At 44.7% G+C, this 27,709-nt stretch overlaps 1 long non-coding RNA gene across 3 annotated transcripts in view; it reads right to left on the bottom strand.

The window, feature by feature from the left end:
- Positions 1–27,709, bottom strand: part of LOC138299505 (uncharacterized) — a 242,379-nt gene that overhangs the window by 99,559 nt on the left and 115,111 nt on the right. For 2 of the 3 annotated variants that reach the window (XR_011204762.1, XR_011204763.1), the window contains exon 3: positions 19,620–19,699. This is a non-coding gene — a long non-coding RNA (uncharacterized lncRNA). Of the gene's footprint in view, positions 1–4,062; positions 4,300–19,619; positions 19,700–27,709 lie in introns of all 3 variants that reach the window. The other variant, XR_011204761.1, reaches the window with a different exon arrangement.

Below are 27,709 nucleotides of genomic sequence, written 5' to 3'. Positions count from 1 at the left end.
ACTCCACAAACAGATAATATGGAACACAAGCCTAATTACTGTATATCACATTGTGCTACTTTAGTTTATGGGGCCAACACTACTCTGGAAAATCTTGACAGGTGCTAGCTCCTTTTTTGCTACAGTGAATATCTTCTTTGTATTCCATGACCCACAGGCCAGTTTGTTTACTGTACATTGATGGTTCTTTAAGAAAGGTGACTGCCAATGTTAATTCCTGCATATCAGCAATCTGTAACACCATCAACTTGCAAAATAGCTTAAGTTGCAAAATGCTGCAGTCCAGATCAGCTATTACGTCCTGTTGCTCATTGACACCCCCACCTGCTGTTATTCTGGGCAATGCAGATGGTCCCCGAGATGAAGAGTCCATCCCACCCACAGGTTTTTGCAGCATGTAATGTGCGTGAGTTGGTGGGTTGAAATTAGAACCCAAGCCTGCATTTTAGGATCAGATCACGCCATACAAAACAGTGGAGTTTGGAGGTCACAGGTACACTTGCAAGTGCCAAGGGCAGTTCAGTCTCGGTATGCCATCACGGATATGGTTGAGTCTTGCTTCAGTGCACCTAGGGGCTCAGGCATATTCTGTAAAAGGGGACAACCAGGTCACATACTTGAGCCTCATAGCAGTTCATGCCAGCGCTTGCCAATCAGTCCCAGCCCAGGAAGGGTATTAAGAATCACCTCAAGGCTCAGTGGGGGCAACAAGGACAGCATACTTGTTGACAGAGGCACAGGGCTCACCATGAGCTCCAGCAGTTACACATTTACCAAGACACAAGAATGAGGTTGTCGCTTGTTCAGTCCACTTCTGGATAGTTAATCTACAAAGATCTTGGCTCTTCTCTAGGCAGACTCCTATGACAGAAACCTCCAATGTTTCTCTTTCAGCCAGCAGGCTGACTCCTCATTCATGGTAGGACCTCAGTTTCTCCAGAAGTGGGTTGTTTACTTCACAGGTGATGTCCTCTCATATGACTGGGAAGCTGGTTGTCACAGACTTCAGCCCTGGTTCAGGGATTTCTTCACTACCCTTCAGGGTAGTGTCTTGAATGGTCAACAAGAACGTCTGGAATGGTAGATGCATATTTCAGTCTGTCTCTGATACTCATATTCCAGACAAGGATGGTTTATACTTAATTTCCACTTTCTAAATGATTCAGGCTGGATGGGCCATTTTGTTTATTTATCCTTGGTCAAAATAGATACAATTTGTCTTCAGGTGACAGCAGGCAGGAGGGAGTGGCGCTGGGAATGATCTACTTCCAGACACCCAAAACATGGGCAGAAATAAGAAGACAGCTTTCACGACCTAACACCTTCAAATCTTTCGGGAGTGATACCTCAACAAGAAAAAAAGGGCTGACACTCATCTGGCCTTGTATTTATAAAGATCCCCCTGTCCCAGAGTCCCCACACTCTATAATCACATCTAGCAGGGGTGTCTTGTGGGATGGACAAAAGGCAGGGCATAACCCCTGCATTTATGAAAAGGCAACTGTCTCTATTTCTCCCACACAAAGGCTACAGGACTGCATCAATACACTATACCTATCTGTCAGCAAACCTCCACAACAATTTTGTACAGAATGTCATTAGCAGCACTCCAAGATTGATTCCACTGGGTCCGAAGTCAAATATGACCCCACCTCTCTTACTGCATGCTACCACATTCCAGGGAAAATAAAAGGTCTTCTTTGGGGAAATGGGTAGGATGGTTGGCAAGGATTTGGGTTTGGGAGGTAGAGGGAGTGGCAGTGGGTGATGTGCATGTGTCTGTTGAGGGTGCAGATGCCAGTGAGTCAGGTGTATATGATGTACGTTTTGGTGTGTGTTTTTTCCTGGGTGTATGCTGTTGGGTGAGTGTGGGCCTTTGTGTTCAGTGGATGTTGTGTCTAATGTATGTGTGTGTGTGGATGGGTGTGCTGTTGAGGTGCTGGCTGCGGATGTGGTGGTGCATGTGGGGGTGGTGATGGCTGTGCATGTGGGCGTGGTGTCTGGGTGTGCTGGTGGTGGTGGTGGCTGTCGATGTGGGTGTGGTGGTGGGTGTGCTATCTACGGGTATGCTTGTGGTGGTGGCAGGTGTGGTGTCTGTATGTTGTTTGTGTGTATGTCTGTGTTTTTTGCTGTTTGTGTTTATATGTGGATGTAGTGCTTGTGTGTGTTGTAGTGGATGCGTGCAAAGGAGTGAGTGTGCTTTGGACAGGACTGGGAATAAGGAATTGAGATGGGGAAAGGGCAGGAGTTAGGGCATGAGGTTGGGATGGCTGGGAGGCTGTGGTCAGCGAGAAGGCTAGACCCTGGAATGACCTCTGTAGGCCAGACATAGCACTGTGAGTGCCTTTCAGAAAAGCTACAATTTGTTGCATCTGGCCACTAAGCCTGTGGATGGCATTCAGTAGTGCAGTCTTGCCTACAGAGATTTTCCGTAGGAGGTCAATAGCCTCCTCATTCAGTCAGGGGGTGGGAGTTGTGCCTGCAGTGAAGGAGACGCCACCTCTTTAGGGATGTGGGTTTGGCCAACTGAGAAGGAGCAAGAGGGAGGATGGAGATGGTTCTCTGGGTGGTGGACAAGGATACAGGTGGTAAAGTTGCAGTAGGGGCCGCCACTACTAGGGACAAGTCTTCTTTTGAGGCCTCCTAAGATGATGATGTACTGGAGCTTGTTGCCTCCGTGCCAGTCCCCTCATCCCCCATGCCACTGGGTCCCTTGGTGTCTGTGGCCTCAAAACCTGAACCACAGTGGCCAGCTGCTTCCTCGCCTATATGGCCAATGTCTCCTTCGCTAGCTCCAGATGACAGATACACCAATTTCAATGTCTCTGTGTAAATAGAACTGATCATGAGCATTGATCAAAATACATTATTCAAGTTTTCAGATTTCATCTGCTTTAAGAGTCCAAAATTTGGTTTTGTATTATCATCATTTCATGCATGTAGGGAATATTTTCAGAAACCATTTGGTCACAGTTTTGTTATTACCCATAATAGCTCCCCTATCATGTATGACCTTGACTCTCATATCCATTATAAGTTCTCGCCAGGAACTGTTTAACACCTCTGAATGGGTGGGATTTGTTTTTTAGAATAGTGAACTTATGTCACCAAAAAGAATATAAACAAAATATACATGTGTACAGTATGTTTACAAGGCAACTGATTACATCTTGATGCTTTTATACATTTAAAAAATGAGTCTTAATTTGGGCCTGATATTGAGTTTGGCTGGTGGAATACTTCAACATATATGGGATGGAACCTTTCATCTTCAGAAGTCCCTTTAAGTATCCCATTCTTGACCATTTTATTGATATATCATCTTCCGTTGACAGATTTTTGACCCAAAAAAAAAGTGTAAATAATACATTTTAAATGCATTATTTACACATTATTTTACAAAAAATCAGAAATGTAAAATGGTATGTGGTACTCTGCCTGTTCTGTACCAACAATTGTGTGCCTATCATAATTATTCATCACTAAACAGACTGGCCCACATGCACATTTGTGATGGAGTAAAACATCATGCAAATTTGTCATTTTTAACATAAAAAATAGTAATTTTGTTTTAAGACACATCATGTAGCCATTTAACCTGATGTTTCCAGTTATTTTTGCTCACATGTTCACTCTTGTTTGTCTCTAAAACCAATCTACCACTGTGATGCTTATAACAACCACTGTATCGTACTAGGATTGTATGCTATGCCACCTGTAATAAGGCTAATGTAACATCATGCACAATAGCGAAGGAGCATAACACCTCACCAGTCAAGACCAGTGGCCTGTCTGGTGCTACTGTCCCTCATACCATCAAAGTACCTGATGTATATTTGTTGCTTAGGCAGGCATGTGGCTGCTCAAACCAGTCCTTTTGTAGTGAACACAAATCATTTTACCAAAATGTTATCTACAAATCAAATTATCATACATCTTGGACAAAACTAACACACAACGACTCTTACTCTTCTGCCTTGTACAGACATATGTCAACCTTAATGTTGATGGCAAAATTAGCTGCTGTAACAAAAAATAAGTTATTTAACATGTTGAACTCACACTAGAACTTATCCCCTTGATGCTGCTGTTGGGCTCTTGTCCATTAGGGGGTCAGGGAGCAGCGCACACTCTTCCCATACTCGGAGGACAGGCCGAGCTAGGCTTCTGATGACTTTCTGGTCCAGCATCGTAGGTCCTCCCACCTCTTTTGGAAACAGAGTGCCACTGATAGACCCCCAGGGTCCTCACCTTCTTGGCGATGGCTTTCTACATCACCTTTTACTGATAAGCATTGACCTGTATGGATAAGAAGAAACAAAGTCAAAAGACTTTTGTGAGGTATTGTTTGTCTGTATTGCTGTGAACCAATTTTGTTACATATTTCACAAGCATTTCTAACAAGTCAGTAGAGATTATTTGGCAATATTTTTTCTTCTTCTAGAGAATACACATTTGTAGTGACCTGTGGAGTATCCTCAATAATTGCAATGTCCTCATGTTGCTAATCCAGGCCACAAACATAATCTAGCAAGAGGTCTGAAACCTTTCATGTAGTGAGATACACTCCTGACCAGTACAAATCATTGTGAGCTACTAACAGCTAAACAACTTGTACAATATTAGCACACACTCTCATGCACAGCTCCACTGGCTCAATGCAAAGATTTTTTTAGAGGCAGATATCATGGTTTGGAACACAGACAATGACTAAGGGCAGTATGGAAGGGCCACCGTCTGTGTCAGTGACAGCATGGTTTTGGGTGCTGTATGAACAAGTGTATCTAGTAATGGGACATACTTGTATGGGTGATTGAGAGCCTGTGTCAGTTATGCTTGCAGCGCGGGATATACCTTTCCCCATATGTGGCACCATTACCTGGCTAAAACATACACACACTCTTCCTACATAAAATGGGATGTAGCTTAAATTGAAATAAAAAAATCAGACAACTCCATTACCTGAAAGTTTCTTCTTGCACTTTACATTTCTCTCATATTAACATTTGTCTGCATTTATCACTCATACTACTGGTACAGTGTCTACTGGCCGCTGGAAGGAAGGGCCAAGCAGTTGGTTAAAAGAATTCTGGATTTGTGACTAAAATGAACGGAAAAGTCAGCTTATTCATTCAGGTGACTTTTCTTTTCAATTTACAGACTTTTCAAACATTGTGAAACATCGTTATGTCCCCTGATAAATTATTCAGTTCACTACACTCCAGTCATAACACTTCACTCATGAACAAAAAGGGACAAATTATCCTTTGTGTGAAGAAGAAACAAATTGTTTAGAAAAACATTTCCCATTCAAACATGTTCCTCTGGGTTCCCATAGAACTGGCTGTACAGGGACAGAACCACCATGGTGAGGAGTTCCAACTCCTCAGGGGAGACGTTAAAGGCCCTGTCACATGCTTTGCCTAGCATCCTGGCTCCTAGCGGTTGGTAACAGCAGCAAAAGTGTAGGAGGTGTTGTTGGCTGCAGGTGTAGGAGGCAAGTGAGCTTTTTTGAGATTCTGCGTAAAAGTAAATGGCATACGCGATCCGTGATGGAGACAGACAGAGCCATTGGCTTTCGTGAATACCCGTCACACACGTTAGCCTATGTCTGTATCGGTTGTGGAGTGTTACACCTCCTACGCAGTCAACTTCCGCCAGTGGCGAGCGCTTTGCCAATGTTCTGGCTGCAAAGTCAGGCGGCTGTCATTTTAGGATGCAAACCAGTGTATATTCAAATGTTAAGTGTGCCACCACGACTCAAAATGGTGGGTAGTTTGTTTAGCAATGTAAAATACATACAACACTGTTTTTAGTTAAGTTTCACACTTTATAATGTAATGCGTTACTGTGTTTTACCACAATAGTAACACAGCACATTTTATACTTCCGTTGACAGATTTTTGACATAACAAATGTGTAAATAATACATTGTAAATGTATTATTTGCAAACTATCTAAACAAATATCAGAAATGTAATGTAATTGTTATTTTAAGTTGAAACATAACATAAACATAATGTGTACAATGCACAAAAAGATGTCCTTTTGCAAAGACATGCAATGTGTGTTGATTATCTAAGTATTGTAGGACCATTTCAAGTGATATTTTGTTTTTCTTTAATGCAGACTTTCTAACACTGGAGGTAGAAGAAGACAGACTCAAATCTTCCAACCTTTTCCAGGCCTTGCCCTCATGGAGAAAAGGGACATCATAAAACACATACAGATTGCATAGGCAAACTATTCTGGATTTAGGTCAGCGGCTGGAGCCTAATCGTCTGCCTCACAACAGGAATACAACAGCAATTGCACCAATAGTGAAACTCATGGCAGTACTTTCATTTGTGGCCACATGATCTTTCCAATACACTGTGACAATATCTGGAGGCATGTCACAACCAATGTTCAATAGTATGCTACAAGAAGTCCTTTCTTCCATGATCAGACACATCAACAGCTTCATCCAGTTTCCACAACATTAGGATTTTGCCAATGTGAAGGGAAGATTTAAATTCAGATTATTATGTACGACTAACTTAAGGGCAAAATACTCCATTTGGGATTAGTGAGACATTGCTAACTTACCAGCCTCCACTCCACCAGGGATTGCTGTCAAGCCTTCAGGATGTAAGATCTGCACAACCTTCTCCTCCCAGGGAAAGAGGTGTAAGAGGGAGCTGGGAGAACAACCACCAGTCCTCTGGGCCTCCATATGATGTTTGGAGGCCAGAGAATACACATTCCCCACAGGTCATTTCACCTCTTCCTAATTTACTCCTGTGTGTGCAGACCTTTAGCTACAGCATTCACTCTATCCACTATTCTGGTCCCCATTTGCCTTTTCCGAGATATGGTTGTATTTTGTACTTGTGTTGACAATTCTCCCTCTGTAAAACATTCAGCCCTCCTCCCTGCCATAGTGAGTGTCCAAAACAAAAATCTAGTGCTCCAGATGTTGGTGGAAAATCAATGAAATGAATTCAAAGGGAAAAAAAAGAGGGAGACAAAAACAGAGAAAAACCTGTGTCCTTTGTGTCAAATTGTGCATCAAAATGGTGTCCTGTACTGGAATGGCAAAGGGTGATGATCTGAAATGGAGTGTGTTTTATAGTGTGTTTTGGAGGTGCTCACAGTTGTCCAATATACATCAGGTGTGAGCTGCTAGCATCCATCCAATAGCCACAACCATAGTACAATGCTGCACGGGTCTCGCAATGGACTCCCACCCTCATGGGACCGCTGCTGTCACACCGCCAGCATGACTATGTTATTAAAATATGATTGGCACAACATCATTTAACTTGATGATAGCACCTAACATACCTCACGGCAATTAGCCTCCCTCACTTCTAAGTTGATTGAAAATAATGTAAGTCGTCGTAATGCCACGTTTCACAGTTGATGGCCGTAGAGAGTGAAGACATAAAAAACAAACAAAGATAACTTCACATCCTATTATAATACACATTATTATACACTTTCTTAGGGAAATATCTTCTGATTATAGAGACAATGAGAATGGGTTTTCTCATATCTTTTTATCCGGCAACGAATTATGGACTGATGGGAGACACCCGTCTTGCACTTTTCAACCACACAAACATTTACGTCAATTTTTTATTCATTGCATCTTAATAAATTCACTGTCGGCCTGTGTTTATTTACCCATTGCAGGTCTTGCTCTGCAGCACAGGTCAGTAAGAAAGACCTATGGTAGCTGCTGCTGATGTCCATGAACCCCCTAGTAGCCTGTAGAGTTATCCATTGTGCTAGAAGGAACTCAAATGCTCAGACGCACTTGAGCTACTAGGCAAGTTACAAAGACCTAACACGTTCAGACTTCACACATTTCCCTGAGAATATTAGTGGTAATGAGGATGATGTCATAAAAATGTATGAATTGCTTTTATGTGAGTCATAAAAATAATTATACAATACTTTAGCTGTTTCTTAGATCTACTTAAATTACCACCCTAGAAGAATGAAAGGCTGAGTCGACCTTGCTGGAATTCAAACTCTTCTCCTTTATGGTGAGTGTTAGTCATCCTTTCATCTTTCTTATGAAATAACATCCATAGCAGCAAGTGCCATGTGACACCCTTCAAATAACATTTTGGTGGTCATTCCGACCCCGGCGGGGGGCGGGCGCCGCCCGCCGGGCAGAGACCGCCAGAAGACCGCACCGCGGTCAAATGACCGCGGCGGTCATTCTGACTTTCCCGCTGGGCGGGCGGGCGACCGCCAAAAGGCCGCCCGCCCGCCCAGCGGGAAAGCCCCAGCAACGATGATGCCGGCTCTGAATGGAGCCGGCGGAGTTGCTGGTGTGCAACGGGTGCAGTGGCACCCGTCGCGATTTTCAGTGTCTGCTAGGCAGACACTGAAAATCTTAACGGGGCCCTGTTAGGGGGCCCCTGCAGTGCCAATGCCAATGGCATGGGCACTGCAGGGGCCCCCAGGGGCCCCACGACACCCGTTCCCGCCAGCCTCTTCCTGGCGGTGTAAACCGCCAGGAACAGGCTGGCGGGAATGGGGTCGGAATCCCCATGGCGGCACTGCATAGGATTCCCTGGGGCAGGGGAAAACCGGCGGGAAACCGCCGGTTCCCCTTTTCTGACCGCAGCTTTACCGCCGCGGTCAGAATTGCCCCGGAAGCACCGCCAGCCTGTTGGCGGTGCTTCCTCTGCCCTCTGCCCTGGCGGTTACAAACCGCCAGGGTCAGAATGAGGGCCTTTGTCTACAATTCTCACTATTCTACCCTGAGTACAGAAACATTTATTTAATTTACCAAAACATTTTTTTTCAAACACCAGCTAAGGCTCCCCATATGTTGCTCTCATATGTGAGCTTTTTCATTTGAAGTTAATCAAATCAATTCAAAAGCTTGTCTCTACTAATTAATCATTCCTCTCCCCACCTGAACATTCATTTCAGTTGCATATAAAATGAATCCCATCATAGGCCAGTGGTAGCCATCAGATGGCAGGGATGCCCATTAGAAGCCAAGGATCAGTGCTCTCATAGTTATTCTCATAGTTATTCATTGTTGCCAGGACCATCATTATGTCCAGGATGGCCATCATTGTAGCAGGGAGGTCCAAAATTTGCAAATTATGCCCATAAGATAACTGTTATACCAGACATGACTATCATAATGCCAAAGTGGACCAAGACAATAATATACCTGTCCATGCTTAGAAATATTCATGTATACAAAGACAAGCTCACTGATATACACACACATGCACATACACAAAATACATGAATTACCCCAGTAGTGGCCATTTGGGATGGCCCCATGAACAAAGAAGCAAAGCTGGTTGTCATATGGTGTAAGGAGGGGAAGCAAAGCTTGTTGTAGTGACCTGAAAGTTGTCACGTGGAATGGTGCTAGATGTCTCCAAGGCTCAGTAAACCGAGTGCTGCAAACTGTGGCTCTGTGCCTCCTGAGTCCTAAAGAGGCCTGAGCAATTCCTCTACTGCAGGAGGATGCATGGAATCTATAAATGCTATTTTGTGATTTGGTAATCTATTACCGAATTGCATTATAGGTTTGCGAGTCGGTATTAGGAAGGGCATGTCAAAGGACACCCCTTCCTAATAGCGAGTCGCAGGGGGATGTATTTTGCGACCAGGAGTGCAGTTTCAAAACATTCTCAGTACCACGAACTTCAACTTGGTGGTAACCCATTTGCAAACGGGAAAGGTCCCCAAGAAGCCCCTTCCCCTTTGCAAATGGGGGTGCAAACATTTTTTGAGAGCACGCAGTGGTCCCATGGACCTCAGCCTATTCTTAAAAAATGGAGAAAAAAAAAACAAAAAACTTTGCAGTTTTCTTTTTGTATTGCATCCTTCCCTTTAAGAACTACGCAGCTCCAATAATGACATCCTCTCAGCAACTCCTGCGATGTGGGCACCCCTCTTTGCTGTGCTGCTGAGGCCTACCTACGACTCCCTGTGCCTGCTGCCAGAGGGTCCTGCTCGAGGACCCAATGGTTCCTTCTAGCTCTTCTTGCTTGTGAGGGCTAGCCCTGACTCACCTCAAAGGTAGAGTCTCCTGGACCTTGCCGGTCCCCAAAATTCTGTAACACTCCGTGTATGCTTTCTTGCATTTGCCAAGGCTTTTTGTGGTTCTGCTGACCACTGACCCCTCTGCAATCTGACGCCTGGCGTGAGACAACTTGTGTATGACTCTTGGGATATTCCTGCATTGCCTGGACACCACAGCTGCAATTCTTCAACCACCGTCCAAGAAGGGTGGGCATTGCCCCCTGCACCGCCTGGGCACCACTGGGTGGTCTGGACTCTGTCCCTTCTTTCCTTAGGTCCTTTCCTTCTGGAGTCCACACCTTGCTTCCACCAAACTGGTTATCGGGTCACGACAGCAGCTGGACAACTGAGGTCCCCCATTGACTTCAATGGAAAGTTTCGACACAACTTCATCCCCATGCACCTGGGATCCCTGGTGTGGATACTCTGCTTCTCTGGATATCCACAGGTGCGGGCACTCTTGAACCTTCCTTGTCCTAACAGGTTTCCTCGGGGTCCTCTGGAAAGGGTCCTAAAACTCAAAAATTCCAACTACGACTTCCCTGTGCATTCCAATGGACACTGACCAGGGGTTACAACACTGCACAAGGGGTGCCTGGGGAATCCTTCCTACTTACCTTTGGTGTCTTAGTGCTCTCCCAGTCCTAAGGGTCCTTGGGTGGTAGCTTGGGTTGGTAGTGATTTTCGCATTTCATTTTTTTAGTATATGGTCCCCCCGCATAGGGGCCCATGTTACTTTATGCTTTTACTTACCTGTTTCTGAGTATATTTTTGTATGTTCATATCTCCGGTTAGGAGATACACCAAAGTTTGTTTAGTGTTTGTGTTATAATAAATTATACATTATTTTTATAACACCGGTGTGGTTCTTTCCTGTGTATCTATTACTGACTGACCTGTGTGGTATTTACTTTACATCCTCCTGGCTAAGCCTTAGCTGCTCTCCACAACTACCTTCTGAGAGCTCTGGCTACCTAGAACCTCTTACACTATCACTTAGGGTTGCCTGGACCCACTACAAGGGGCCTCACCTATAGTTGTACACCATATACTGAGCCTGCTTCCTACAGTAGTTGTCTTGTCTGTCAGGGAGAGGATGAGTTGGGTGTCATCTGCGTAAGAGATGACGGTGATGTCTTGTGCTCAAATTATGTTATTGTGCAGTGTCATGCATATGTTGAAAAGGGTGCTGCTGAGGGACAATCCTTTTGGGGCTCCGCATATCAATTTCTTGGTCTCTGATGTGAAGGGTGGCAGACTGACCCATTGGGTTCTTCACATGAGAAAGGAACAGATCCATTTTAGAGTGGATGCTTATATGCCTGTCCTGTGGAGCCTTCTAATGAGAGTGTCATGGGAGACAGTGTTGGAGACTGCAGAGACTCGAGCAGGGTGAGGGCTCCTGGTTCTCTGTCCAGGATGATTCTCAATCACTTTGGCTGGATAGGGGAGCAGGGAGATGGGTCAAAATTTGCTCAGTTGATTCAGATCAGCTTTGAGCTTCCTGATGAGGGCATTGATTTCTGCTAGGTATCAATCATCTGGGGAAGTGATGGACATCGTGGAGATGTTGATGATGTAGCTCAGGGTAGTGCGGATTGATGATGTTCCAAGGTTGTAGATGTAGTGGGGGCATGGGTCCATTGGAGCCCCTGAGTGGATGGTCTGCATGGCTGCTGCTGTGTCATTTTTGGTGAGGATTGTCCTACGGTCAGGTGGTCATCTTGTTTGGTGGTGGGTAGTTTAGCTACAAATTCCCTGAGGTTGGGTTGGTGTGCAAAGCTGCTGGAGATATCCGCGATTTTCTGTAGAGGAAGTTTGATAGGTGGGAGACTGCGATGTTGACAGTGGCAGAGGGCGGGGTGAAATCTTAAATCTTTAATGATCAAGAAGATCTCCTTGCAGATGTTGGAGCTTCCTTTGACGCAGTCCACTATTGCTTTTTTCTTGGTCTCTTTTATTTGCTGGTGATAGTGTCTGACTGCAGCCTTTTAGGTAGTTTTGTCAGTGGTGTTGTAGGTAGCTCTCCATTTACTTTCTAACTGTTTTCAGTGTTGTTTAGTGTCTCAGGGGTCTTCTGGGTACCAGCTGACCTTCTTGTTTGAGCTACTGTGCTTGTTGGGTTGGATGGGTTCCAGGGAGTCTGCTCAGTTCTTGATACAGTTGTTGAAGGTATTGATGTCCTTGTGGAGGTTGTTTTTATGACTAGATTGATCCTTCTGAGGATACTGAGCCAGTCTGCTTCTGTAATTTTGGAAAGCCTAACCTGGTAGAGGTGTTAACTTGAGGTGTGTTGATTTGAAAGTGGATGATGTAGAGGTCAGTCTATGTGAGTGGTGTATTTGATGCTGTTGTTTGTGGTGAAGATGGGATCTAGTGTGTACCCTGTGGTATGTGTTGGTTCTGGGATGAGCTGGGTGAGTCTGATGTTGCTCAAGCTTGCGAGGAGTGATGTGGAGCAGTGGCCATTTCGATCTTCCAGGTGAAAGTTGATGTCACCAAGGAGAATATAGGCTCTGGAGTTAATGATAAGCGGAGCAATGAAGTTGGTGATGAGGTTAGTAAAGGTGGCTCGTGGTCTGGGTGGCCGGTAGGTGAGGGTTCTTTCCAGGATGAAGTTTTCAGAGATTTGCAGCTTGAAGTGCAGGTGTTCCATGAATGGGGTGGTGTTCTCTATGGATGTTGTGCATTTGATGGATTCCTTGAAGATGATAGTGAGTCCTCATCCTGGCTTGTGAAGGTGGGCCTTTTGAGCGACATTGTAGCCCACAGGATTTCCCTGGCAATGTACAGAGCCAAAGTGAGGTTGAGCCAGGTCTCTCTGATGAAGAGGATGTCAGGTTTGTTGTTACTCATCAGGTCCCATATTTCAGTTGTATGTTTGCTGAGTGATCTGTGTTGAAAAGCATGCACGCAAGTGGGTGCTTATATGCTGTGGCATGTGGTTCCGGTGGGGGTGTAGGTGTTGTTGGTGCTTGTATGGTGTGTGTGTGTTGGGAGGTGTTTTGAGGGCGTTGTTAGTGTTTGCTTGGGGTGTGTGGGTGCTGTGAACCTGCAGTGCGTGCAGGTGGAAGGAGTACTGCAGAGAACCGTTGGGTAGTATTCAGAATAGAGTTTGGGCATGGTCCAGGCGCAGACGTGCACAGAGAAGCTTACCTTTAGTGTGCCTTCAGCATGCCAGCAGTGTGCTTGCTACATACATACACTGCATGTCCGTGTTGCAGCTGCCATTTCAGTAGGTCCTGGAAGTGGAGAGGTTTGCAGTGTGCCGTGTTGTCATTCCCTGTGCTGATGGGTGATGAGAAAAGGAAAATGTATTGCATCTTTTCATTCAGTACATTACTAGAAGTGTAGATCAGGAATAGGAGTGTCTGAAGAAAATAATAATAACACCAGGAGAACATTAGCCTAATAATTTTCAGGAGAACCAGGGCAGCTATTGACTAAAAATAAGAACTAATGATCAATGAAGGACAAAGGACAACTGGAAAATAATTTGTCACTTTGTAAATCTTTTCACAGCTGGTAAATAAAAAATGGGGAAGACCAATACAAACCGGTGTTTATTTCACTACCACCCGAAAGGTAAACAATCATTGACAAAGCAAATAAAGCTGGCTTGAATTTTCGGTTACAGGCCACGTCTGTGGGCTTTGCCAGTGCTTGTTTGTGGGATTGTGAAATATGTGCATTGGAGGGAGGCAGTCTGTAGGTGAGTGGATATGACTGAGCTGCACCGTATATTTTCTGTATATGAGTTTCATTTTCAGTTTGGTAGTTTCTGGGTAGCCAATGAATACTCTTGCTCAAGTGAGCACTACAAGGTGTTCCAGACCAGCCTATTTGCCGGTGGAGGATATAACTTTCGCTGCTGTGTACAGGGAGGAGCAAGAGGGCGTAATGCAGAGGCTTGCTCATCTTGGGGCAGAGTAGGAGGGGACATGCAATAATACCATCTTGCAGGGTTGAGGAGAAGACGATGCAGGCATAGACAGGGCACAGTGTGGCTGTGGTGTTTGATGGGGCAAGAGAAGAAGAATGAGAGGACTTAACAGGTGAGGGCAAGCACCTGGCTGAGCAGGAGAGAGTGCCCTGCAGGTAGGAAGGTCACGTTCAGTGATGAGGAAGTTCCTAGTTGGGAGATAGAGCAGAAGCATGGGAAGGGACCGGAGCAAGGTGCATTGCTCCAGTTGTACCCAGACTGCAACCTTAGTGCTTTCTGAAAGTGCTACTGGCCCGCCAGAGGGACCTGACATTGTCTACAGCATTTCCACAGCCACTGGGAGATGCCTGGTACCTCAGCAACTTAATTTCAGAGCTTGAATTATCCTGAGGTCACATTCTGGTAGGTATAATGCCAAGAGATTCCAGTGGCCCAAAGAGGCGTGAATAATATAGCTTTGTGACTCTTGTAAAGTCAATGGCAAAAAGTAAACTTCCATGAAATACGGTGGGCTTCAATAAGAGCCCATCCAGCCAATGCTTAATGCAGAAAAAGTTAAGGAAATCAGACACGGAACGTGCTGACCCAAAGCTGACTCTTTCTTTATACTGTATTACGTTTTACGAAGAAGCAGTGGCAGGAGGTCTCACAAGAGAGAACTAAGGGCCAGATGTAGAAAAAATCCAAATTGCGACTTGCAATTTGCGAGTCCCTTCGACTCTCAAATTGCAAGTCGCAATTTGGTATGCAGAAAGGTGTCTCAGACACCTTCTGCAACTCGCAATGGGGTCGCAAAGACCCACCTCATTAATATTAATGAGGTGGGTCGCAATTTGCAACCCCATTGCGAGTATAGGCACTCAAGGGGATGGTGGCCTGCTGATGACAGCAGACCACCATGTCCGTGACTGCTTTTTAATAAAGCAGTTTTTTTTTTCTAAGTGCAGCCTGTTTTCCTTAAAGGAAAACGAGCTGCACTTTGAAAAAAAAAACGAAACCTTTAGTTTCGGATTTTTTCAGGGTAGGTAGTGGTCCATTGGACCACTGCCTGCTCTGAAAAAATATTTTTTTTTCCAGTCACAAAGGGGAAGGGGTCCCATGGGGACCCTTGCGACTGGGTTACCATCCACTTCAAGTGGATGGTAACTGCGATTCCATTTGCGACCGCTTTCGCGTTCGCAAATGGAATTGAATTGCATTGCGAGTCGCAAATAGGAAGAGAACACCCCTTCCTATTTGCGAGTCGGAAATGCATTTTGTGAGTCGGATCCGACTCACAAAATGTATTTCTGCATCGCGGAGAGGCTTTTGCGCCTCGCAAACAGCGTTTTTCGCTGTTTGCGAGGCGCAAAACCCTTTCTACATCTGGCCCTAAATCTCTATGTAGACAAACCGAGAAAGGTACCCTAAAAGTAGAACCCCAAACAAATGTAGCCCGAATTACTGTATCAAGCATTAGTATAAAACCAATACAAACTAGACAAAACATTACTGTTTTAATTTGAGTATACGCCACAAAAATAGTGCCAAGCTACCACTCCCTATGTTTTGACACGGCTGGTTATCGCTGCCATCAGTGATGAAGTTAACCTAACTGTTCAGTGGTATCTCTTTTTGTGAATAATAATAAGCCTGTTAAGCAACAAGATGTTTAAATCAGAAGCTTCTCTTCTTTTGGGAGTACTTTGATTATCATTTGGGAAGGCATTCACGGGCGAAAGCCTCTCAATGCCATTACAATCATCGTTTACAATACAAATGCTAAATTGGTAACAGTAACTACAGTCGCTCCTGGTGGGGCTTTAGTTCTGGAACAACTCCCTTCAGAATTTCTTGGACGTTTTGCTTCTTATTCAGACCTAAAATCTGACATTTGTCTTTTTTTGAGTGAAACCTGATAGGTCTATCCTGATTTATATATAGTTTTGTTATAATCCATACACATTTGTGAGGACTGTCAGAGAACAAGGGTCCCTGCCTAATTCAGCCCGGCAGCTTAGATTTAAGGGGGGGTTCTACCCAGTCAGTACAAGTGACTGTTCATGATGCCTAGAGCAAAAAAAGGCTAAAGAAGAAAGCGTGCCACTGAAATGTTTTTGATGTATCTATTATGCGATCAACAGATCTCAGTAGGTACAGGAACTACTCACATCTCTCAACCAACCCCTACAACAGAACAGGGACAATTATGTCTAATCCTGAGAGAATTTTTAACGATACAGTGAAAATTATTATAGGACATTTGCAAAATGTTTCACATTTTTGTCCGTGGGTGTCTGACTGGTTTGTCAGAAAAACTCTTGCAGAAATACATTATCTGCTCAAACCAGTCTCCTGCTGGTATTCACTAGACTTGTTTTTACACAAGGTGCAGAGTCACATGAAAAAAGATGCGAGCAAACCGTATTTTATTCTGAAATTGAAAGTTCCCGAAATTTACATGGAATGTCTCACACTTTTTTCAGAAATACTACATAGTTTCACATCAAGCTTCTTCCTAAGTGGGCAGGACTCCTGGCTTCACGCCTTAAATAGTGTCTCCGATTTAGAGAAAATTGCCCCTTCCACCCAAACCCCAGATAAGATGCCTTGGTGTGTTCTGCAAACTTCAGAAGAACTTCTGACTCTGGTGCAAGGACAGTGTGAAGGAAATATAGGGGATCATTATGACCCTGGCGGAAGGCGGAGAACCGACGGTAAGACCGCCAACAGGCTAGCGGTCTTACTCTGTGGAATTATGACCATGGCGGTTACCGCCATGGTCATTCGCCGGTTCTCCGTTCCGCCCACCAGGGACCTGGGTCTCCAGCCCGGCGGCTGTCACTATACCACCGGCGGTATTTGGACCCGGCTTACCGCCGCGGATTTCCAGCGGTTTAAACCGCCATGTAATCCATGGCGGTAAGCACTATCAGTGCCAGGGAATTCGTTCCCTGGCACTGATAGGGGTCTCCCCCACCCCCACCCCAACTCCCTCCCCTACCCACTCCACCACCCCTGCCACCCCCCAAAGGTGGCAGGGCCCCACTCCCAACCCCGATCCCCAACAACTCTTCACCCATACCCACACGACACGCACGCAGGAACCACCTACATACTTACACGCACACACGCCGATATATATGCCAACATCCACACACACAGTCATACACGCACACCCACATTCAAACATACACGCACACATCCATACAGACATACCCACAGACATACACACACTCATTCCCATACACACAACACCCCCGCAGGCATACACGCACTCACACCCCCCTCTACATACACACATGCACACCCCCATGCACTCACACAACAACCCCCACCCTCCTCCCCTCACGGACGATCGACTTACCTGGTCCGACGATCCTCCGAGAGGGGACGGAGCCATGGGGGCAGCTCCGCCGACACCACACCGCCAAAGAACACCGCCACGGCGAATCACAGGACGTGATTCGCTGGGTGGTGTTCTGTTGGCGTGGCGGTGGAGGTGGAGCAACCTCCACTTCCCCGCCTCCCGCCAGTATGGCTGTTGGCGGCTCTCCGTCCGTAAAAGGACGGAGAGCTGCCAACGGTCATAATAGGCCGCGCGGCAAACCGCCATCAATGGCGGTCTTCCGCACGGCGGTCCCTCGGCGGTCTTTAAAAAAGACCGCTGAGGTCAAAATTACCCCCATAGTGTAGACTTGGTCTATCTTCACAAGACTCATTTTTTACAGAGAAGTTGAAAGTGGGGATTTCGGCATTCCGTAAGAGACAACCAGGAATTCAAATTTCCTCGGTGTCAAGGATATAGGAGCAAAATATATGGATGAAAAAACATACCTATGAAAGTGACAATACCTGACTTGTTTTCTCAACAGTACAGGTATCTCAACCTGGACTTTGGTGTTCAAGTAAAACAAGCATTTGCAATGCAATGGGTCGTGCGTTTGCTCGAGTTAGAGCTGTTAGCGTTGTAAACTCCTAACCGGACACCTCTTGCCACATAAATTGAAAATGAAAAGTAAAACAGTTTCACATAAGCGAGCCGATTCAAAGTGCCATGGCATCAGCGGGAATGAGCACACAAAAGGAAAAAGAAGTTTGCTCGCAGTCAAACGTATATTGCCAAATGTGCAATTAGCCATGTAACAGGGTCGATGGCCAAGGTGGTAACTAAACCGCCCCAAGGAGGGACAAACGTAAAGCATATAACAATGATAACAAAAATATTTGAAGGGCAAGCCCATGAACGAATGATAGTGATGGGCGTGCCGTGGGTGTGGTTAAAAGCCCAGATACATACCAACACGTCAGAAAAGCAGCAATTGCTCGCTGCTATACTCAACCTAAAAAGCACTATGACATGGTCAGCCGTGGACACGTCATATTGCTTTTTTCCCCATACACCCTGCACCCCTTTTGTACCCACATACTCCTTCTCACTGTTATCACCCACCTCCCTGCTACGCAATAAAAAATAGTACTATGATACATCAAGCACTGGCCGCATCATAGCACAATCGTTTTTTAACTTTGTCTATGATTTTAGCCATGTTGTACAGCAGCGTGGCTGCAGTACAGCATGGCTGAAAGTAAAAGCGTTGTGGGGCTTATTATTTTTTTTGGTTTAAAAAGCCATGCTTCACACCAACCGTGCTGCTGTATAGCAGGCATGGAGTTGGTTCTCATGGCGCCTACTTTTTTTGACTCAGAGGTGCCAGTAAGGGGACAATTGGCACCACCAGTTATGAATGTATCATTTCTCATTATAATGTACAATGGACATTAATGGTGGGATGTGAGTGATGGATTGAGCATCCTGGCAAATTTCTGGTGAGACCCATTTTTTTATATTGCATCGTTTAGTTCTGTCTAATTTTGATTGCATGAACCTTACTTATGGTGGTGATCATTTTTTGGTACTAGGTTTTAGATTGAACTGTGAGGTATTATCCGCGAAGCAACCACAGGGGGACCTTAGTTTTTTTTTAAACAAACTGTAACCCGGCGTCTGTCACCACGGTTACGCATCAGATCACCAAACCCGATAGCACATACCCCGGGGGTACGACCGCGAGGAGCACTGACCCGGAAGCAACGTCCAATCTGGATATCCGGGAACAAGAGGGAAAAGGAGACGGAGAGTGACGAAGGACGGCACCCCCAGGAGTGACAGGACGAGGAGCGGAGCCTGGAGAGCGAGGAGGCGATTCGGAGGCAGAACTGGAGACCGAAGAGGAAGACACCGGGAAACCCAAGGAGAACTTGCAATGCAGCCATGTCCCAGGAGGGGCATGGCTCTCACAGGTACGAGCGTACCTAGTTGTAAAAGTCCTACCCAACTGGATGTGGGTAGATAAAGGGGAAGGGAAAAGAAACGAGGAACCGGGAAGGGGACGGGCGGAGGAGGAACTAAATTGAGAGGATTCTAAATAACCTAACCGCACGTCAGAAGGGGGTGAAGTAAACCACCCTCCTGTAGTATAAAGGAGAAACAGAGAGAGAGAGAGAGAGAATAAGTAGTCACGGGGCAGGTGAACCACGAGATGACTAAATAAACAGCTACCCTCACACCTATCCACACCCTATCCTCACCTTCCTACTAACCTATATAGAAAATATATCTCAAACCCCAAACGTCTACACTTACCTGCTTTTTCTTTTCATCTTTCTTTTGGGGAACATCGCCTCCCTTTTTGAGAGTGGGATCAAGACGAACACCTGGAATCCCTAGGAAAAAGAGAAAGAGAAATTTAATCTTCCTGACTAACTGAGAAGAAGACACAGGTCATGAAGGACCCCGAACGACGTATAAAAACTCACTCAACCCCTATCACAATAAAAGAGCATTATCACCGTGCGAGGTGTTTCCATAGTCTTTTTAAATCTGTATCACAAGAACCCATTACACAAACCTTATAAAGGGGGACCTTAGTTGGTGTGCATGTGGCTGACTCTTACTGGGAATGGGAGTGGGGCAATCAATTGTGGTATGTATTATCATTGAGTGGGTGTCCGTTTCAGTAGCAAGTTCTGTTATTAACAAGAGGGTTGTTGTCCGGCTTTTGTCTTCCTGGGTTTTGAGCCTTTGGTGTTCCTCATGTCTATCACAAATGAGTTGGGTCTTAGTGACACTCCCACATTATTTAAAATGTGTTTCTTATTGCTTCATTACAATGGGAATTAAAATGGTATAACTGAAATTAATGCATGTCTTTCCTAGCATTTTCCTAATTACCCTTTTATAATAATATGTTCAATAGGAATGTGTCATTATGCTAACATGACATGATGATGATTGCAACTTGTATACATGGTGTGCAGGTTATGAAGCCTTGTCCACAACAGGAGCAGCAATGGTTATGGTTTTTAACATTATAATAATGACTATGTGTTGTTTCTTTTTGGGGGTTTGTATTGTTATGTGATGGTTATTGATCGGAATGATGTTGAGGTTTTCTTGCATTTTAATAATTTTGTTTTTTTCTTGTTTTTGGAAGGGCTAAAGAGTCTGATTTGGTATTATGAGTGTCTGTCTTTAATCGTTATGCCTTGTTTTCTCTTCCATCAAGACATGGATGTACTTCATACACTATTTTATATATGTATATTTATATGTTGTTTGTATTGTTTGCATTACAGCCCTGAAGAAGTCCTTTTTTATGGACAGAATGCGTTGGCTGTTATCGTTGTGAATGCGTGACAGTTTTCGAACAAGAAAATAAAGCGAAGAACTGAACACATTTTGGAGGCTGATTGGGAATTCTTTGTACATAATATAACATTGACTGTGGTGCACCTCGATTTCTTATAAGTTGAATTTCTTTGTTTTTAAGGGTTGCATCTTGGCAGCAGATGCTTACAGTGAGTGCATAATCACAATATTTCATTTATTTTTGATGTAGTGATTTGAGAACATGGGATAGGTGTGGTGTCCTTTGTCCGATGTCTTCTGTTTTGGCGTAGCTTCTTTCCTCACAAACACTGGCCAAGCCAACAGGACGGGCATTGGTTGCCATCCTTTTGGTGTTATCGATTCTTGTTTTGTTTTTGTCTGGTTTTTGTAAAACTGTGTTATTTGCGGAGTTGCTAGGCACTTGCCAATGAAAAGAACGCATTGGTTAACAGCAAAAACATTTTTGGTCTCAAAAAGTACACATCACCATAGTAGTCCATATCACAGGAGGCAACTATTTTGTGTGTCAATATGCTCCTTGTGAACAAGCAGTGTGGTGTCACTCACAGTGAAGTTGCCTGAGGCTGAAGTGGGGAGATCCACTGCCATATGTAGTGTTGGGAAGGAAAATGTGAGTAAAACAATAGCAGATCAGTGACTCAAGACGCCTGGCTGAAAACCACTTTAGTTAGTTTATATATAATTTTAGTAAAATCAAAAGGTCTTGACTAACACTAGACATAAACATTTCACATATACTGTCGCGTGGGCTCTCATTATCCTAAATGAGACTACTGGATTTCTAGGCAGCAGGGTCGTTCATGGTGTGGGGGACTGAGTCGGACCCACTTGGAAGGACCTCCGTCACCCTAAACCCAGTTTTGCTCCGGCTAACTAGCAGTGCCTCATTTCTCCAAAAGGGAAGAGATGATTGGGCAGCCGAGAGCATGACATCTTTGGAACTTCTCAGGGAAGTCGTGGTCATCAGATCCAAACCAACTCTCTCATTTACAGTATGATCCCATATAAAAATGACAAAGGCAGTATAAGTTTTATATATATTGTTTTAATAAAACGACTGCATTTTAGATATTAAGGCGTGAGCCGAAATAACCAGAACCATACAACACAGTAGGATTGAAATAGTCACGAGGAGAGTGAAACATAAGAACAATGCTATCATGGTGTTTAACAATTTCTACTCTCTCTCAGCTAGTTCTATTTCGAGCACAGCATGTTAAGCTTCTAACTTGCCTTTCTGAATCCCTGGGGAGACATCAGCCCTCATACCTGAGCATAGGCCTGTGATCTGGTTCAGCATCTGCAACGAGGCAGTCAGCGTCTAGTTGTGGTTCCCTGATCGGAATCTCCCTCTTGCGTGTATAGGGACAAGGAAGTGTTTTTATAACTAACATGTCAGCGTGATCACAAAATGTCCCTAAGCAGGAATGCCAAAGACTAAACTCCTACCACTTCTATCGCCAATGTACCGGAATGTATCCTTGACTGAAGCACAGAGTGAACAGGAATGTGTTATGGAGAACTCCAGTGCTGAAGTAGGCTAAACAGTGTGATATAAAAAATAAAACAAGACCGTAGAACTGGCTATTTGAAAAATAACAGTACGAAGCCGAATAAAAGCATCTAGAGCAAAGTGCACAGAGGCTCTAAACTGCGAGCAAAGGAATAAAATACATCCAGGGCAAAATGCACAAAGGCCTAAAGCCTGAAGCTAATGCACAAAGGATACGTAAAACTGACCACACTACACCCTCACCTTGTCAGTAGCAAGTGGTTCCAATAATATAAAAGTATGCCCCAGATGAAAATAATACATATATTTCGACCAGATCAGAGGACAACAAAGTCATAAATTTGGGAAGCATGTGACGATAAAACCAAATTCAACATAATGGCAATTTGTATGTCATCAAAAAAAAAATCCAATTGTCAGACAGAAGCAATAGAAAGCAGGAGTTCCTCCACTTCGATATATGTCAATATCGGAAGATCCACGCCAAAAAGTATCATGGAGCAGGTGTGTTACAAAGCCCCAAAACCATCCAAGGCGGCACCCCGTGCCAGGCCTATGAATGAGGCAACACCATCTTCCTCCAGGAAGGGAATCTCATAAACTGCCTCACGAAGCAAACGCAACCGTAGTGCACAAGTCTGGGAATGAGCCCTAATCGGGAACATCAACAGATCAGTATCGACCACTGAGGGGCGCTGCAGTGAGAGACAGAGAGCCAGTGCATGTTCAAACGAGCACCAAAGGCACCGAAACACGGGTTGCACACAATCCAAAACTGGCCGGAATGTCAGAGACCAGTCACACCCCAATTGTCCCAGGAGTGTCGCTCCAAAATGCTGCATCATGCGTTCACGACACAGCTGCGCTGACGGGAGCGCCAATATGTGATCTCGTCGCGGCTGGACAGCCATTGCGGAAGAACAGCAGCAACAGCAAAACCCCAGCCAATAAAGCCAAAGTAATCGGGAAACCCCCGAAAATGCTTCCGAAAATAGAGTGAATAGCCGAAGGTATTAAACCGAATATAGAAGAGAAGGTGTGAGTAAAACCAACACCAACGGCTTTGAAAAAACGTGTAATTCCAGCAGTGCTGGACGCATTAAATATACGTCCCAAGAGTTCACCAAAGTGACTCGGAAAGTTAGTATTCAAAAGGGACTGTATTTCCGCCGATGACCTTGCCACCTGAAGTGCGTAGGTCTCACTAGCAGATGTAAGGGCCACATGCTTTTGAAACAATAGAGCCTTTAGTCGACTCCACTTGTCGAAATTTACCTTGGAAGTAGCAATATGAGGCCAGATGTCCGCTACCTCCCTAATTTGAGTGGGGGGAAACAACACATTCCCGCAGCACGTAACGGCCTTGGTGACAACGACTACGTAAAATATTCCGGCACGCATGCCACAACAGGGCTCACTGTTAAGAATAACGTAACTGCCGTTAGAAAGCACCTGGAAAGTGTTTTTAATTACTGGGACTGGAACTCCCTTCAGATAACAAGCTAAGTTAGCAATCGAGGCATTACATGCCCCGTGCAAGGACAGCTGTTTACAAACCATGGAATGGCCGACAGAAGTTTCGCATTCGCTACCGCTAAGAAAAACCTCCCTCAAAACATTAATCCATCTGTATAGAAAGGGAAGCTCCCACACCTCGTGTATGTAACTGTCTCCCAACCGTTCATACCTACTCACCGGAATGTGCTTTAAACAAGAAGTAAATTGCAGAGTGGAGATAGGCAGATTAATCACCCCATGAATCAACCACTCAGCTGACGGAATCTCAGCAACCGTAAAAGGCAGTTTCTCCAATCTCTCAATGTTTAACATAACATGTTGCTTCCTTTTTAGCCATCAGCTGTTGTTGACGAGTCAAATTAAAGGAAATAAATATCTCCCTGGCACGAATGTGCTGCCATGGAACGCGACCTGCCTTCAAGGTCTGTAGAGTCCAACCCAGCTGCATGATGGACCGTGTCTGACTCTGCCCATGATATAAAGAAGACATATCCGATTTAATAATGTCTATAGCAGAGGAAACAATGTTGTCAATTGTATAAACACGGTCCGAAAGGGTATGTATTCCATTATCCACAACAGACAAAGCCTGTATCAAATTTTCCTGATACATTTTCTCAACCTGGCCGCTGCCTCTTGTTGTGAAAGCTTCCAAACCTCATTATATACTTCATATAGAAAACGCTTCTTCCGCGGCATTCGGGTTCTTGACAAAAAATCTTGTAAGTCAGTATCATTAGACAGTAACGTGAGATGTGACTTAACTGCATCCAGTGTGGATGACTTCAACCATTGCTGACAAAGCTTCCCCACGCTGTATGTAGTAATGATATCAGCATGTTCTGGTGATATGTAGCGAGGGTCTGCCCTACTAGTCCTGAACCCCCCTGAAGAGGTGACAAAACGCTGATGACACCCGTTAGTGTCTATGGGCCATAATAACCACCTGCCCGGATGTATCAATGAAGTGTTAAGCGTACCATTCTGGACCCAGTGTGTAAACTCACTAAAAGTATCATTAACATATTGCTGCCAATTGTTCAATTTGGAAGGGACAGGTATACCAGGCAAATTCAAATTCCCAATCATTGCTAAGCCCAAACAGCTAGTCTGTTGCACAGTGTCATTGAGGAAAATCATTTGGACAGGAATAATACATGCCCTAAATAAAGTGTCCCTGCCTCGCATTTGACAATTTTTCGTTCCCCAGACACTTTTCAAGACAACAGTCTTGGACCAATATTCATACCCCTCAACCGAAAGTTTAGATACAAACAAATTTGAATACAGTAATTTAGTATCGGTCAATAACATCTGCTTATTAGCAGACGGAGTAACTTTAAAATAGTAAGACTTAGCATTCTGTTGATCATGCCCAGAAAAATATGCAAATTTATCATAATACGTTTTAGAACTCCCCTGTGGAGGAGTCGGGCAATGTTCCCATTGCACATATTCAAATATCGATTTAGGGCTACTCGCTTTATGAATAAAGTGGTGTCCATAATAATTGTAGCAAAACATGTCACCATGATTATCTCTAAACAGGTAAGCATCTTCATCGTCATAGACAGTATAATATTGTAATTCTGTTAGCATAGAATCTACTGTCTTCACGTCCCAATCATCAGAAACAATGCCTGGTATAACGATATCATTCATTGATAACTTGAGAACGTACGGTATTTGAATCAATTCAGTGGGACCATATATATCAAACATAACTTTATCCCACACAATCCCATCCGGAATCGGTATAGCAGAAATGTTCACATAGGACAAGTCTCTGCGAACCATATGAGACGAAAAATGTGGTTTCAACACCGTCTCCATGTGCTCACTGTCAGATCATTCAGGAAGAAAATGACCATGTATTACCAAAAAAAAAAGTAACCACAAATCCCAACCACAAGAAAAGAGTTCAGTCATAAAAAGCCACAAATAGTTCCAAGGAAAAAGAAAATATGTGTGTTTAAGCCAACACAGCAGCTTACGTGGACCCCGGGCTGAAGATAGAGAGGACGTGGAGTCTGACACAGTATCATCAGTGTATTTGAAGCAGCCAGAGGCAGTTCGTGCAAAAGGTGCAACCGTGAACAAAGAAGCAGAAGGTGGCTCTCGCCTTGGCACGCTATAAACCACATGTTCAGAAATATCATTAGAACGTACAGCAACTTGATCAAAAGATTCCAAATTAATTGTTGTCTGTGGAACAATCGCAAGATCAGCTTCCACCCTCCCCAAGCTCGGAGAGGAAACAGCATCGGTGCAAATCACCTGCAGCGGGACTTCTTCCCCAGTAGTGAGAGGGATTCCGGAACTACTGGGTGTCCCTCTTGGTCTGCTGTGCAGAATCGGCCACATGTTGTAACTTGACATTATCAATGGAAACAAAGCGATTTCCTTTGGCCCCGTGCAGCGGCGGTAAAATTACAGTTCTCGTGCCGCTAATCCCTAACACAGGGACAGGCAATCAATAAGAAGGACCAAATTCTTTCTTTACTGTGACCTATTCACGCACAAGATCCCCAATCCTGGGTATCCAACCAGTAGGCGTTACTGGCTCATCCTTAATTCCTGTGGAGGCAGCACTTGCAGAAGAGTTATCTTCACGGAATTGTTGTAAATCCTGCAAAACAGTGACACAATCATTTATGTCAAAGGGCGTATCTGCCGTCTCCACACCAGGACCATCTAGATCAGGAACATACATTCGTGTTCCAAACAGGCACTCATGTGAAGTACGACCCCCCAGGGACCTTCTAGGCAAGTAATTAAGTGCTCTCTGTACTCCATACAGGTGGGCTAGCCAACTACGACCCGTACCTATAACTCTGGCCGTTAAGGATTGCTTTAAATCACGATTTAAACGCTCCATGACAGAATTTCCCTCGGGATGAAATGGAGACGAGAATTGGAGTTGGACCCCCAACAAAGCCATGGTGTCACTGAATGCCTTAGAGGCAAAAGCAGGGCCCTGGTCTGAATGAAAAGCCGCAACTGCAAATGTATCGACAAAGATGCGCAAATCTTTAATAACAGTCTGAGCGTCAGCCGAGTGCTGTGGCCAGACCCACACAAATCTGGAGCATGAATCTACAGCAACCAATATATATTTGTATGCACTATCTGGTGACAGTGGACCACAATGGTCCAAGTACACACACTGTAAAGGCTTATTTGATATCAGAAGGGGCGTCTGCTGCGGGCGTCTAGCCGTGGAAACTTTAATTTGTTGACAGATGTCACAACAAAGGACATACTGCTTCTTCTCTTTATAGAGACCATTCCACCAGTAACGGGCCTGTAAGAGTGAAATCGTGGCAGCCACACCAGCATGTTCAGATGCCGCCCCTTCATGCGCTGCAGATATTAATCGAGGTCTCTCGGCTTTATTGGGTATTTCACGTACACCAACGCCTGGAATTTTAACTACAGCGTTTAGCATACTACCCATGCAGTAACTATATTTAGAAGGGAATCCTTTAGGAAATGGCGTGCCATTAGCCGTAGCTTTTATGGCAGCCGAAGTCTCTGTGTCTGGTTTGGAACTCGAACAAGTCACTGCGGCCACAGTGACAACTGCCACTGCCGATTTTGCGGCTTCATCAGCCAAAGTATTTCCAGCAACGTGTATTCCAACGCGCTGGTGTCCAAGTGTATGTACAACATGGACCTTAGGAAGCGTTTCTTTCAGATTCGCAACCTTCCCCACAGCAATTTGTGTTTAATTGTGTTGCCTTTGGAATCTCTGAACCCATTCAACCTCCAGTAGTGCAAATATTCATTGAAAGACTGAACACAATAGTAGGAGTCACAGACCAGCAAGGTAAGTATCACCAGATCCGCGTGCTCCAAGGCTAACAATAGAGCTTTCAGCTCAGCCAACTGTGCCGTACAATCTCCCAAGGTCTGTGTATAAGTATGTCGGGGGCAGAACACTTCCCCCTCCATAGTGCCGCTCACCACCGCACATGCAGCAGAATACTGTTGTTTAGTCCCAACCGCTGGC

This window comes from Pleurodeles waltl, chromosome 6 (genome assembly GCF_031143425.1).
Source record: "Pleurodeles waltl isolate 20211129_DDA chromosome 6, aPleWal1.hap1.20221129, whole genome shotgun sequence".
NCBI lineage: Eukaryota > Metazoa > Chordata > Amphibia > Caudata > Salamandridae > Pleurodeles > Pleurodeles waltl.
This window is presented reverse-complemented; position numbering and strand designations above follow the sequence as displayed.